Raw genomic sequence first — 15519 nt, forward strand, 5'->3', positions numbered from 1 at the left:
AGGCTCCAGTCATCCCGCTCCCTGTTCGTGGAAGGGGCGTTACAGACAGCGAGAACCATTTGTTGCTTCTGTCAGGCCCCAAACTCTTCAAGCAGCTTTGTCAAACTTTAATTACATGATTACCATCTATCCAAGAATTTTGTGACATTAATAAGAATGTTCCTAATTAGCATTTATTGTTTATATTACTGAAATTCCAAATTACACAACCAATTGATTTTTCCCCATTGCCCTCATTAAGTTGCAGTGAAATGCATTTTAAAATAGATTGGCATTTAATTCCTTTAGAAAGAGCTGATTAGATCAAGGGCCTGTTTCACTGCATTTGGTTGCATGAAGTTGCTTTAGATTTTAATTTACCCTTGTTAGTATGAAGCTGAGTCACCAGCTCCCTTCCTCCTTCCCCCCTTCATTGGCACCTACTTGAAAAATCTTCCTCCATGGTCTAGTCCAGGACTTTGGAATAAATGAAGGCAAAACAAATACCTCTAGACAGCAGATTCAACATGAGGCAAAAYACAAATTCAGCTGAGTTTGGGAAGTGTTCAACTTGCTACATAAGCTTTCAGGATGGGAAAAAGATCTCTGGAATTACCAATGGGTGATTTGCTAAGTACACAAATCCTGACCTTTTCCTTTCTTCTTAAGGAAGGGTCGATGTGACGGCTGCCTGTCCTCCCTGCCTGTCCTCCCCAGCAGCTGCTGCAGGRCACAACTYTTGYCTGCCTTGCAGAGCTGTGAGGACTCAAGGCCTGGATGGTGCCAAGTCCARCAATCCACACATATCTCCAGTTTCTTGTATGGCTTCACTGAACCACTTGGTCCTAGTTAGTTTAAGTTTTCCTCTCCATATAATGRCCAGTGATGTCTCCCTGGACTGTATAGTTGATCGGACCAAAAATACATGGTTGCTATCCATATCACAGCATGGTAAAAGTGAGATGAGGATCTTCATAGCTTCATAAATGTTAAAGCCAACTTTCCTCTAAGGTTGTTACATCCCATGAAGAGAATTTGCATGATCTGGGGGCTGTTTTTCTTGGCCTTCTTCTTGCAGACCCCCAAATGTGATCCAAGACATTTGTGCAAGTTGCTCTTTCCAGTCTATTTCTCTGGGACCTCATAAACCTTCTCATCTTATGAGAGGAGCCCTGGTCACACCATGCTTCTGCCCATGCATGCAGAATCTCAGGGCTGTGCATGCAGAATCTCAGGGCTGTGTGTTTATCCTGTTGTGCAGGATAATCCATCACGTGTCAAACTACCAAATTTTGGTCATGTGATGGGCATATTCCCATGCATATGATGATGATGGTATGAACCACAAGTCCCTTGGGAATCTCCAAACCCATTTCAATGGTTTGTCCACCTAAAAGGGGATACATGGACAAACAGGGCTCCCTTCCAGCCAGCTGCCCTGAGCACCAACCTAAATCCGAGGTCCGCAGGCTGCACTCATCTCCCTGCAGAGGCAGCAACACTGTTACCACTGCCCTATGAGAACACACCCGGGCCTCCCTCAGGTACCTCTGCAGGGAGTGGAGCATTCAGCGGACTGAACACCACGCTGCAGCAGAGGACGAAGAAATGCTGAAGTCTACTGCCCTGGTGAGAACAGACAAGCAGGTCCACCTAAGCCTCATTTCTTGAACATGAAAGAGTTTCCATCCAGACCTGGAGTCTAATATTTGTATAACTCTGAGCATTATGGCACAGAATCTGAGGCAATGACCTCCAAAAGTCTCTTCTCCCCTGTTGCCTTGCTCAATCTCACCCAGTGTCCTCCAATCTCCAGTAAAAGGTGGAGAAATGAACCAGAATTTATCCAGACAAGTGTGGCAAGGGGGAAGAATTCCATCTCACTTAGCTGATGCCCTGAAGCAGGACTTTTTGTCCTAATTGTGGATTACAATTAGTGCAGTGTGGTAGTAGGCTGCAGCTGTGGCTGCACCACTGAAGAAGGTGTGTGCACAAGTTGATGGCAGTGACTGTAAGGCACCAAGGTGGACGCATTCTCATAGACCCAGCTTTTCGTGAGGCATCTTGGACAGGTCTTAAAGACATAGAATCATAGAATCAGTAAGGTTGGAAGGGACCTCTAGAGATCATCTAGTCCAACCTCCCTGCTCAAGCAGGGTCACCTAGAGCATGTTAGGCAGGGTTGCATCCAGGCAGGCCTTGAATATCTCCAGAGAAGGAGACTCCACAACCTCTCTGGGCAACCTGTGCCAGTGCTCCGTCACTCTCACAGGGAAAAAATTCCCCCTCACATTCAGGYGGAACTGCCTGTGGTTCAGTTTTTGCCCATTGCCTCTTGTCCTGTCGCATACCCTGCTACATCAGCTAGTAATGCAAACGGAGTAACAAYGAATGAGGAAGAAAGTGGTTCTGCATGTGGGTGGGGAGGGCTGTTACAGGATGCTTTCTTTAGTTTTACTGAACAGGACTTTGCTCCAAAGTAAGAGCATTACTAGATCCCTCTCGCATCTGTGGGGTTGGAAGTGCAGAGCTGGTAAAGCAAGGTGCTGGTCCCAGAATGATCATACAATCTGCTCCTGTATGAGTGGTGCTGAGAGTACAACTAGCAACAAAAATGCCTGGTGCTGGGTCTCTTCTCATGCTAGTTTTACATGCAAAGCTAGACAAAGCACAATATTTACATCTGTTTTCACAAAACCTTTTTTCTGGACAAAATGATTATTGTTGTTGGAGAAAGACTTGTTTTCCATTTTGTCAGTTCTTTCCACCAAAATGTGCAGTTGCGCCAAACAGGGTGGGGAATTGTCTGCTGAAAATTCTGCCAAAAGCAAAAAATATCTTACTTTCCACCGTATTTGTTCACCTGGAAAGAAAACATGCCTTCCCATCCCTCTATCAGTGGTATATTGTCCCCAGTGGAAACTGAGGCATAATCAGAAAGTTTGCCATGCACTTTCACCATTTTCTTTTCTTTTTCCACTGGCAATTCCCTGCAAACACTTAATCTGAAATCTTTTTCTCACCTGGCTTGCTAAAACCCAGGGTAGACAGGCCATGGAAGCAGGTGGTGCCATTAAACTGGCTCCCAGGGCCAACTTTTGGTTCTCTTTCTGCCCTGTCATCTCAAATCAAAGGAAAGGATGGGCTCAAGATCTTGCCTTGTAGAGGGGTAAACTGAGTCACGGAGCAATAAAGCATTTGCTCTGGAGCAGCACCAGAGCCAGGAAGAAATCCAAGTATCCTGATTGCTGAGCCCTTAACCCAGACACCACCCCACATTGCCTCTTTATTAAGAGTCCTCCAAGATGTCTTAAAAAAATCTTACAGAAAGGCTCTCTTGTTCTTTTGCAAGCTCTATATTAACATCTGAAACACCCAGGCTAAATCTGAGGAAGGAGAGGGCGGTGAAAACGCATGAGTGACTACTTTGATTAGGTAATAAAGTATCAATTTTTTTTTTTATAAATACAGAGAAAATTCAAACCAGCTGGAACTTGCACTACCTCTTTGCACACCATGTTTCCAGGAAAAGTTCTGCTGTTTCCCCGGAATTTACTCCATGCCTTACCATGCACGAGGTTGGTGGGCACCCTCTTTGCTGTGCTACCCACCTCACAGCTGGCTGGTCAGTCACAAATGGAGTAGGGAGACTTTTGCAACTGTTTCTACTGGATTTTTCCCTTCTTGAATTGTAAGGGGCTTTTCCATATGGAAAAAAACATTTTACCTTCTCCCATGCACTGGGGCTGTAGCGGGAAATCCATGTCAGGTGTCGTTGTCTGTCCCTGTCTGTCCATCACTTGGCGATGCYGGGTGCCCTGCACCACCAGTGCAGGGTAACCTGCACTCAGTTAGCACCCAGAACCGTAATCCTCAGCTGCTTTCATTCTCCAGAGGGTGCCCATCATTTCACCTCTAGCAGAGTTATATCCTGGGTCATCCATGTTCAGGGTTCAGGGACAGTGCCAGGCGGGAATTCACAAGCCAGCTCKTTGCACCGGGTCTTCTGCTCTCTGGCTCTTCCAGGCCCACTCAGGGTATGAAGAGTCATGAACCTGGATCCACTCTCTGGATCCCAGAGATGTGGATGGTGTTTCTGGTTATTTATCTGACAGCCTGGGTAGGTGTTGGTGGCTTAGCAAAAAATGCTTGAGGATAAAACAGCTGAACATAACGTGTGCATATTTGGATGCATGTGTGTGTATGTGCAGGCTGATGTACCTGTATCTCCAGGATGTCAGCTTCTCTCTTCATGTCTGTCTTAAACGTTTACCTGTGTCCCTGCAGGAAAGCACTCTAATAAACACAACCTGTAAAGAGAAGCAGAAAGACTGGAGATACAAGGAAGAAGGGATTGAGTGGAGGCAGGAGAACAGACCTGAGGCTGCAGAGAGGATAGGAAGGATCCATAACCACAGGATAGGAAGGAAAAAAAAAAAGGCTTGAACTACAGTAATGGGAATTCCAAGTAAGGTATAACTAAATCAAGGTGATAAGAACTGTTTGCTGGCTGCCTGGGGAGAAACAGGCTTGCCATTTTGGGGGCTCTTCAACAACATCGCTGCAAGGAAGGCTCTGAAAAAGGCTAGTTTTGGGAAGGGAGTGACTCTGATGGCTCTCTGTGTCTGATTCATCAGGGCCAGTGCTGGATTTGGCAAAAATCTGTTGAACTGAGACATTTCCAAAAAAACCCATGTTACATCCAAAGAAATGGCATCTGCTAATAAAACTTGTCTTGATCAGGAAACTTGGGAGTGACTTTGTGTAAAAGATCTTATACACCCCCATCCACATGTTGGTGAGAGCAAAGGTGGCATTGCAAGGAGGGAAAATTCTTATTATTGGACAGGATTTCCAATGGGATCTTTCCAATCAGTAAATTGGCTGTTCCTACAGAAGTGGGGTGGACATGGATCCTGGTACAATGTTTTCTATTTTTCCAGTCCACATCAGACTTCACATTGTGTGTAGCCCGGCAGATCCCATTTGGAAGACCAATGTTTCAGATATAACAGCTGCATTTTGTAATATGCTAAGCTCTACTAACAAACTAGGATTCTATTTTAGACTCGAAATTGATGCATCCAACTGGCAAGGAAATTAGCATGAATTAATTACAGGGAAGATGAAAGACTTCAGTAAGCAGCATTATGAGCTACAACTTTTATTAAAGCTCCACAATACATTCTCCTCTTATCATAGGATATAGCACGCAGTCAGTGCTAGATCTGAGCAAGCTGCTGACTGATGCTGGCAAGGATCGCACCAGCGCTTAACTGCTGGCTGCCCTGGTTAGGCAACCATGTGCTTTGCTTGCAGAGGCAGTTTTATATTCTGACATCCTTCTTTATCCACCCTTTCCTGCAGTGGAGATTCAGCCCCCCTCAGCAGTTTCTCACACAACTTTAGCCTCATAAAAAGCAGCCCCAGTACAGCACAGCTGATAAAGAGGCTAACAAACAATCTGATAAGTAATAGCTTAGCTGGCGAACAATTCATCATGTCAACAAAAGCATTTAAGGGGGAGGCAGTTGCTGAAATGCAAGAGAGTTTAGGTTCTCTAGAGTGTTAGTAAGGAGAAACAGAGAATTTGCCCTGCTGTTTGTATTGGCTTAGAGAGGAGCTGGTGGGTCGGCCAGTGTATCTGCAAGGGTGTTGTGGTTTGGGTGTCACAGAATAAATCCCTTCTGGGAACTAAGTTACCTGAAGTTTCAGTTCAGATTGCCAACTCCTTTTGCTTCAGAGCTTCAACTGCCTTTTTCTGTGACCCGGCAGGGTATGTGGGCACACTTGCAGGGTTAATGGAGTTTGGGCAGTGAATTATCGCACCATGTCACTCTGACCTCAGCTCACAGTGTCATTTCTAGGAGATGAATACAGCATGTGTTGCGCTCTGGGCCGCTGGGATGGCAATTGATTTTAAYGAGAGACTATGTATTCCTACCCGTGTGGATTTAAAGGGATCACTTGGCTCCTCAGCAGTGCCCTTCTTCRCCTCCTCTTCCTCCTTCTGCTCTTTAATTGCTCCTTTCTACCCCCTGCTGCTCCCTCAGCCCAATCAACTCCCTKGGAGTCTTCTGATACAAGTTACATATTTCTTTTTATTTAGTTTTATGCTGTTAACTATTCGCTCTTTGAATTCCCTCTTGGACCCCAAGTTTCCACCATAAATGCAGTAAGTTACAACATCTGTTTTGCCAGGGCTGGACTTCTGCTCCCCAAAGGTTGTTCTTTCACTTGAAAAATTCTCAAAGTGCTTTAACTTGCCCCTCTCGGTGCTTCTTCCACACTTCCCTTGAAGGGGTAGGCATCGATACCCACAGCCTCCTCCACGATGCCTATGTGGTTGTGGGAATGAAAGGAAACAACAACTCCTGAGTGAAATTTTCTGCAGTTTGGTGTGACTGACACATTTTGAAGTGTTTTGCTGATTTTGCAAATAATTTCAGTTAGAAAAGACACTGGTGCAGTCATAAAGAAACCCTTCTACTATCACTAAAACTACATTTTGACATTTTCCGCGTGAAAATTTGAGATTTCTTTCTCTGCAGAGGTACTGCATGGGGAAATGTTGGGAAGCTCTAAGAAGAAGCTCTGAAAGGAAACAGAGGCTTTCTTTGAGCCAGAAGAATGTTTTTCACCTTTTAAGTTCACCTAAACTTTCACTTCCAGACTAAAAACATTTTCAATAGTATTTTTGAACCGAGCATAAAAAAAGAAGGGGGGAAAAAAGTGTTATTTGTCTAAACCCAGTTCTGAGCTGAGCTTCTAAGTTATTATTTATAGGCTGGCAGTGATTTTGTGTGCCACCAGCAGCTGGCCTCACGGGGTGAGGTGCTGGAGGGCTGCTATATGCTAGGGCACACCTCGAGAAGCGAGACAAGACCGAGTGAAAAAGCTGCCTCCAAGGGCTTCTGGACACAGGAGGAGAGAGGAGCAAAGCAATCAAATGCTTCGGTGCACAGAGCAGGTCGGCAGCAGAGAGCTCGGTCCTTCACCTGCCGTGCCATGCTGTCCCAGCACCCCTCCCGTGTCCCGTGCTGGCAGCACTTCCAYGCCGTCTTCCCAAATCGCCCCCATGGACTTTCCTCCACGTTATGTGCTCTCGCGCTTTGTCCCCTGGGCCTGACCCTGCTCGCTCCGAAGCGGTTTAGGTGTCTTGGCTTCCTACTGTGGAGGTCATCCCCAAGGAAAGGGAAAAGGTTGTGCAGGAACCTGGGGAAATTTAAGTGATTTTAAAAGGTTTTCCATTCTGCAACAAATGTCAGGCAGGTTTAACTGTCTTATTGAAGGAAAACAGCAGAGGAATAAGAAGAGCAAAGATGTAAGTATTGTGCTTCAGTTTCTGTTTTTTTTTTTTTTTTTTTCATTTTGCATTTGATTTTACAATGCATTTCCTTTCATTTCCTTTTCAAAACAGGGGAAAAAGTCATCTTGAAACATTCCTCTCTGGAAGAATCCAGATGAAGCATATCAGCCTTATTGATGTACTCTTCCTCGATATTTTTTTTTTGTTTCCAAAATCAGTTTTGTCCTGAAGGCAACAGTTTTAAATGAAACACTTTGGATAAATCAGCCATTTCCACTAGAATATCATTCCAGGTTGCACAGTCTGGGAGGAGGCTTGGCATGCTCTCAGGGCCTGCGCTTCCAAGAAATGGGCTCATGTATCTCTGTAGTTCCTTCCCTGGGACCAAAGAGATGCACTGGATGGGAATCACCTGAGACAGGACGGTAAGAACACAGCGGTCAAATCAAATATCCCTCTAAATAACCTGTCTCAGCACTAGCCAGTAGAAGATCCCCAAGGGCGTTTACCAGATCAGGACCAAAGTATCATGCTTTTTCATCACAACAATCTTTCAGCTTGCAGCAAAACACTGCTTCAGGATTAAGCGGCTTTTGATGAATTCTCCCTTGGTGAAATTATCCAGCTCTTTTTTTTTTAACCCTTATGAACTTTTAGTGTCTACAACATCCTGCAGAAAGCAGTTACACAGGTTAACCTACGTATACAAAGAGCCAAATCCTTTAACGTCTCTTGAACCTGCTACCTTCTAGTTTTATATGTTGATGTCTTGGAAAGGGCAGAAAAATATCCATCTCCAGTCATCTTTACCATGYTATTACAGACTCCATGGACTCCTGTCATACCCATCCTTAATCATCCTTTAAGCATGGGACAGATTGAAGAGGCCTCGTCTGTGATTCTCTATAGTTCTTCTTATGTCTTCCAGCTCTATAGGATTACTGTTCCTTGTTCCCATTACTCTTCGGCTTGAAGAAGTCCTGAGGCATTGTCATTTAACCTTGGTTGTCATACAAATAAAAAAGGGAAGATGCTCTGTGTTTTTGATCATGCTGATACTTCTTCATTCCTTCCTTCCCTATTTAGGAATATCTCCTGGAGTCTCTTACACAATGCTTAAATTGCCTGCGTTCTTAATAGAAGTAGATGACCTTTTCTTTTTTTTTTTTTTTTTTTTTTTAAGAAACTTTTTCCTCTTTTCCTTCTAAAAATACACTTCAGGCTAATGGGGATATTTCCAAAATTTCTGTCAATTTTGCCAATTGGTTTCACTCTGAAAAGACATTGAGATATATTTCTGAACGGTCGAAACTTTCCAGTTTTACATTTTTAAAGTGAAACCTTCAAGTTTTTCTTCAAAATGATATTTCATAAAAAACTATTCAGAAAGGGAAAAAGGGATATTTCATATTTGTTAAGGGATAGCATGAGGTGCCTTGTTGTAAAAAAAAAAAAAAAAAAGGACCAACGAAGCTAAGCACCTTGATGTTTAGCTGCAGAGCACCGTACTCCCGGCAGGATGCTCGCAGCATCCCCACTGCTGCAGCTCTCAGCAAGGGTCCCAAGGGGGGAACCCACTGATGCAGGGCTGAGGAGCTCTTAGGCATGATCAGGTTCTTCAACAAGTGCTTGAAAGCCATCAGTTTTCCCAAAATCACTTGTTCCCTCCTTGGCCTGCTCATTCTTTGGAAGAGATGATCCTCCAACTCCTTTGGTCAGTGACCCTTGGCACCTTATGGCTACAGTGTGGACAGGAGAGGCATGGTAAGAGCTTATTAAAAGGGTGAAGAGGGTGGGAAGAGGCAAATGAGTCTTGTTCCCAGCACTTCTGAGCAACTGCTTAAATCATTTAACGCTGAATAAATTATGGTGTAATTTAGCTGCATAGCATTTCATGCTCAATTAGTGCCACTTTAGAGGGAGACAGTTCTATATCAAGAGTGAAGCTCGGGAATTTCACTTTGCGCAGGGGAAAAAATGTATCTCTTAAAGGAGTAACCATGACAACAACACAACTCTGGGAGAAGCAGGGAGGTGAGGAGAAACTGTAAAGAATGAAAAGGTAGATAAGAGACAGACCACCAATAGGTCTTACTTGGGAAACAGGTATATCTGTTGGAGAAGCAATGTTGCTGGCTTCTGCAGGCAGGATTTCTGCAGAAACCCACCAGTTTGGTAAAGGCAATCTGCCCTGGGTACCAGGTCACCCATGGCCAAACTCAGTCCAAGGGATCGGTCTGGTGAGTGCAGGAATGCAACTAAAATCCCACAGGAGAAAGCTGTCAGGGAAACCAAAGAGGCAACCACACTGGAGCTTCAATGAAGCTGTCAGAGGAGGGTTTGCACCTATGGAGAAATACGAACCAGCTGGGACCTCCCATCCATGGTACCCACTGCAATGCAGAGGCACTGCTGTGGACATCAGCATGAGATGYCTAGGATCCCAGATGAGCYGTTGTTCTCCTGCCCATCTCCACTGCTGCTGGTACCAGAGCAGGTGAGAMAAGAGCTATCCAAGTGTCTACCCAYACAGCTCTTCTTTGGATCTTCTRTGCAGTTTTGAGCAAGGCTCACCCTTATTTCATACCTCCTGCTCTGTAACATTGGCTGCACCACAATGTCAGGGATGTACTTCAAGGCTGGGCTAGAGAGACGAGGAGAATGATGGAAAGAAGAAGCTGCCTCTTTACCCTCGAAAGAAGGACTAGTCTGGAGGAAGGTAGGAAGCACCATAATATCTGCCAGGACACCACGAACACTACACACAACACAGAGGAGTAAAAAGCTTCTTCCCACAAGAGCAGCCAAGGCAAGGTCACTGTACTCGGTCGTGGGAACTGAAGCCAGACACAAGACAGAAAGCCCCAAGCAGCTTTGGGTTGAATGACACAGGAAGGTTTTCCCTCCGGGACCACACACCCCTCTTTGGTCTGTGTGCTAGGAGAGCACCTCCACAACACACACCTTGAGTTTCCAGCCATGCACACAGCRCCCAGCCCTCTGAATGACACCAGAAAGGTTCACGAATGACAGTAGAGGTGGGATAGACCCTCTTTGGCTGATTCCCCAAGATGCTGATTCCTCAACAGAATATTTCYCCTTGAGCTCTGTGAGGCTAGTGGAGTATGTCTTGAGCAACCATGTTCCCACTCCATGCCTAAGGAGGCTATTCCTCAGACTAATACATCTCTATGACAGAAAGTATTTCCYGATACTCAGACTCAATTTTTCTTGCTTGATTTAATTCTCTTCTTCCAAGTAAAACCACCAGGGGACCCTAAATAACCTCCCTCCCTCCCTCCAAATTCTTGCAGGCAAGCAAGTCGTGCTCTTACTCCTCTGGGCCCTTCCCCGCAGACCTTTCATCACTCCTGCCCATTTCTGAAGTCCCTCCACATTCCTGACAACTTTACAGTGTCCAGAAAGTCACAGAAGCACTGTGCTCTTGGAGAGGGGTCTCATCTCCAGATGGATCCTGTCTCCAGATGTCACAGAATCATTAAAGTTGGACRAGACTTCTGGAGGTCATCTAGTCCAACCTCCCAAAGGTTTCCTGATGCTGGTTCCACTGGGGCTTGAACTCAGGACCTTCAGCATGTAAAGCTTACATGATAACCACTACRCTATCCTTCTACCCTGATGTCTCCCTGCACAAAACCTGTAGGCGAGCAGAAAACACATTTAGGCAGCTCCCTTGTGGAGTGCAATGTAAGGATCAATCCTRCTCTTTCTTTGGGCCTTACTTTTGCTATTAATTTAAATAATAGTAGCAAAACAGCTCCCAGCCTTTCCCCTCTACTTCTTCCTGGAGTATCAGTCCCCAGTGTCCTCTGCTTCCCAGAGCCATTTGAGCTCTTCCTGTGGTTTTAAGTGAGGTTTAAGCAAGTAAGAATACATTCCTAGAGCTGAGTTTAATGCATTTTACATCAGCTTATTGCAGCAGAAGACTGGATGAGCCTTTGCTGCTGAAAAGGATGCTAGCCTCACAGTTGAAGAGGAATCTAATAAGCACAGAGAAGAGTAAAGCTTCCCTAAAAGGGAGAACATCATAAGTTTCCTTCTATCACAGGCTTCTGTGTGTCTGGAAATAAAATAGGAGCTTTCCTGTAGTGTTTTTAACTATGGGTGTGGAAAATGCATGGGAAACGAGGTAAACGCCACAAAACGCAAGTGCTCTATGGAATCTACACATGGCACAAGAAGAGGAATGCAGGTCTGGCATTAAGGTCATAGAGAGGTTAAAATCCACTCTGCAGTAGATACACCAGTAGTTGTGGTATGAAATGGTATGAGATGCAGCACAAGGTATTTAAACACACTTTTTCAGCCAAGTAATTCTGGAATAAAATCACGGGTCATCTATCAAACCCCCTTCTACAGCAAATCTGTCTTCTATAGAGGAGGAGACTGTATCTTTTTTTAGTGAACTGGGTCCAGCARCATGCATTTCACTAAAGTCTCTTAAAGAAAATCATATCTTGACTCAAAGATACGAAGACTTGATCATATCCCAGCAGTTACCATGTCTCTGGGATTTTGACTGAATGGCTGGTGACATTTTCTGCCACAAATCTGGGCATTAGTWCTTACTGGAATTTGTCTGACCTTAATTTCCAGTTGTTGGCTCATGAGTTCCTTTCGCCATGTGATTGAAGAGCCTTTCACACCTTRCATTTTCATCCTGGAAAGGCATTTACACACTGCAATCAGATAAATCTCAATCTTCTTTTTGATGAGCTAAACAGATTAAGGTTTTTCAGTCTATCATTGCAAGGCTGTTTTTCTTTCAGCTCCACAATCATTCCTGTGACTTGTTTCTACACCCTCTCCATTTGTTCAACATTCAACATCTCATTTTTMTGTCCGCATCTTCCTTCCAAACAATGTGGCTCATCATTGCTTTGAGATTTAGAAAATTAGTCTTTCTGAAGCATTGTGTGTGTGTGTGTGTATGTGTGTGTGTGAATATTTCCCCCACCAGGATTGTCCTCTGAAAGATGAACATCTTCCAAAAATGAAGATCAAACCRTGATGGCTGATATCAACCTGTCATCAATTTCTGAAGTGATGATCCTTATCCATCCTCTTGACACAAAATTCCTCAATATTGGCCCAATTCCTTTGGAATTAGGAAAGGCAGCATCCATAATTTTAAACACTTGCATATATCTTCCTTGGAGGAGCTTGGTATCTCAGAGGAAGTGTCTAGCAGTTGAGATACAGCCTGTTTCATGAGGGCGTAGTGATGTTGCACCCTCTTCATGGGGTAAAACAGGTTCCCYAGGGACTATGGCATAGGATTTGCTACAAACTTGATTTTCCTCAGCATSTCACTTTATTCCTTTCACATTTTCTGCTGAACCTTCTCTTCTAACCCCCCCCTATGCCTTCCACCAGCCCCTCTCCCACTGCCTGTCCCAATCTATCCCTTGATGCAACAAAAAAAGCAAACTCCTACTTTGCAGGGTCAGCCTTTGCTCTGTAAGTTCCTCCTCTTGGCTCTGGCTATAGGGTTGTGCTGTTTAGTATCATCTTGGGACGTTATTAATGTGTTGTTTACTTCTTATTCCCTGTCATTAATAAAGATGTTAAACGAAACCAGCTCTAACATCGATCCCTGTGGCACCTTCTGGACACATCCCTCCCCATGCAGTCCCCTGTAGTTTATCATAGCTCTRTGTTTACACACCTTAAGCCAATTTTCCATCAGGTGTCTCAGCTTGTATCCACTCCAACTGGAATTCATTTGCCAGGTAAGATTTTGCAAGGCACTGTATCAAATATTTTATTAAAAGTGGCCTCTAAACACTTATATTTTTCTTCACTTAATATAAATTACTCCATTTGAAGAGATAATACACAGGCTGGAAAACAAATTTAGAAGAAGATAGGGCCACACATTTCATATACAGGCAGTGTATATCATTGTAGGTGTTTAAGTCTGGGGATGTTAGCTGTTAGTTAATTAAAACTAGCCATGCTCATTGTCACTGGGCATTTGATTCTGGTCACCCTTATCYGGTCTGTACATTTTGTTTTAAATGAAATTACTACTTTTTAGGAACTTGTTACATCTGACTGGAAAGATCTCCAAAGTGCTGCGCCACACTCAGCACAGGTGTATTTCCTGTCAAAACCCAATTTGTCTAAAAGCTCCAGCTTAAGGTGCCTGACACTGCTTGTAAATTTGGATCAAATCTAGCAAAGAAGGGGGTGGGAGGGGATGCGTATTCAGGAAATGGGCAATGTTACATSCTGGCTGTTTTCAAAGTGGGATGTTAAGTTTGCCGGGCAGAGCACCCACCTGGGCCCTGTCAGAAGGTTGGGTGATGGACAYGCCACACAGACAAAGGGCTCCAGAGCTGACTCCTCCTCCGTGCCTGGAAGCTGGGACTAGGGAGCCCAGRGAAGGTGCTGGGTGTGAGGGCCGGGTCTCAGCCCACTCCATCCCTCTMGGTGCTGCTGGGTCCAATGGTTCCTCGTGCAGCCCACTGATCCAGMCGAGASTCTCTGGAGCTGGGGTACCTCCCACCCCCTGCTCTGTAGAGAAGGGCATCTTGGGAAGTGGCAGAGGGAATAATGCCGAAACAACAAACCTTTGCACGCAGGATCTGCAGTCAATAAGCAATAAGGGGAGGTCAGAGAAGGATCACATTCCCATTGCTCTACTTCATCTTTCCCTCCTCCTTCCTCCATCCAGGCTCTCCATTATAAAATGTTCAAGGCAGGCAGAATGGCCCATCTCCCGTTGTTCATATGTGTGTAGGTGCAATCATTTTTCTACTCTGTCACAGCAAAGTCAGCTTGTGAAGAAGCCATTAATCTGAGCCCTTACATTGCACTCCTTTTCTGCTGCACAGGACTCTAGAGGAAGCACTGGAACAAGCTGCGCTGCTGCGCTAATTCCTCCTAATCTTCCCTTCTACCCCTGATAGTCTCCAGCAAGCTCTCACTGAGCTCTGGGGCTATACGTCTTCATGGCTGCTCACCAGGGGCATCATTAGGAAAGGGCTCTTAAATGGCTTGACATTCTCAGCCTCCCAGAGGAGCAGAGCCGCTGACAGATCTCTCCATTTGGAATATGAAATCTATTTGTTCAGATGCATAATGACCAATTTGTCTTCTCAGAGGAGTTTCTACGRAGTCCTAGGACGGTTAGTTACGGTGCTACAGGCCAGCAGCTGCATGCTGAAACCATGGCGGGGCCAGCCCTAAGCAACACTGATCAGAAGCAGAGGTAAGAAACCAGCCTTGGCGGGCAGAAAGAGCTGCAGAATTATAGACCTCCTCTGGGGATGGAGAGGGTCTGGAGAAAGAGAGAGCCTAACACACCCAAATGAGTCAGAGTGTTGGAGCCCACTGAAGCTGAGAGGGACTACAAAGCAGGAACGCCGGCCTGCAGAAGGGATTGCTGGTGGTGCTGCAATTTTTCATAAGAAACCTCAACTCTAGCCCATTTTCTCATTTGCAAGCAGACTTCAGTGCTTATCTTACCTTGCACYAATCCTGACACCAAGCAGCAATAGGGCATTGCTAACTCCTTTGGTGCTGATGCCAGCATGCAAAGTGTAATAGAAACTCTGCACAATGCACTACTAGGGTTATAGTACTTCAAAATCTCAAGCTTTGGGAGGAAGTGGTGGCTTGGGGAAACTCTCTGTTCCTACCTTTTCCATCCCACTCAACACCTTGAACAGTACCAGGGGAACAGTGGAGACTCTGGGAGCAAGGAAAGAGCACAGAGCCCCACTGGGGAAGCAGAGAAGAAATGTGAGACCCCAAAAAGGATGGCAGGAGGAAGGGAAGGTGCTTGGAGTGGTACAGAGACAAAAGAAAAAGGAGAAGACTCTCAGGGCAGATGTGAGAAAAGCTTCATCTGAGACAGAAGACTCCTCCTTGAGCCCTGGAGAAGCAGCCTCGAAATAGGCTCATTCTGCAAGTGATCTACATGGAGCCAGTGTCCCAAATGCCTTTTAGTGTTGGTGATGGGAATGATCTGGGGAAYTGCAGGCTCTGTTTTCTGAGAAACAAGGGCAGAAGGTGCTCAGGGCACAGAAATGGTCTCAGATGTGGTGTTCCAGGATCCCCATCTCCTGCCACCCTCCAGCCTCAGCCAAATTGAGACACCGACCTCTCCCACTGAGAGATGGGATTTTCGCTTCAAGGGGAATCTCAACATTTCAGTGTCTGCTTTTTTTCCCCCCAAAAGGGATGGAACAGTTGCCGTTTTG

Source organism: Rhea americana, unplaced genomic scaffold, assembly GCF_003343005.1.
Source record: "Rhea americana isolate MKP2758 unplaced genomic scaffold, rheAme1 scaffold_196, whole genome shotgun sequence".
Taxonomy (NCBI): domain Eukaryota; kingdom Metazoa; phylum Chordata; class Aves; order Rheiformes; family Rheidae; genus Rhea; species Rhea americana.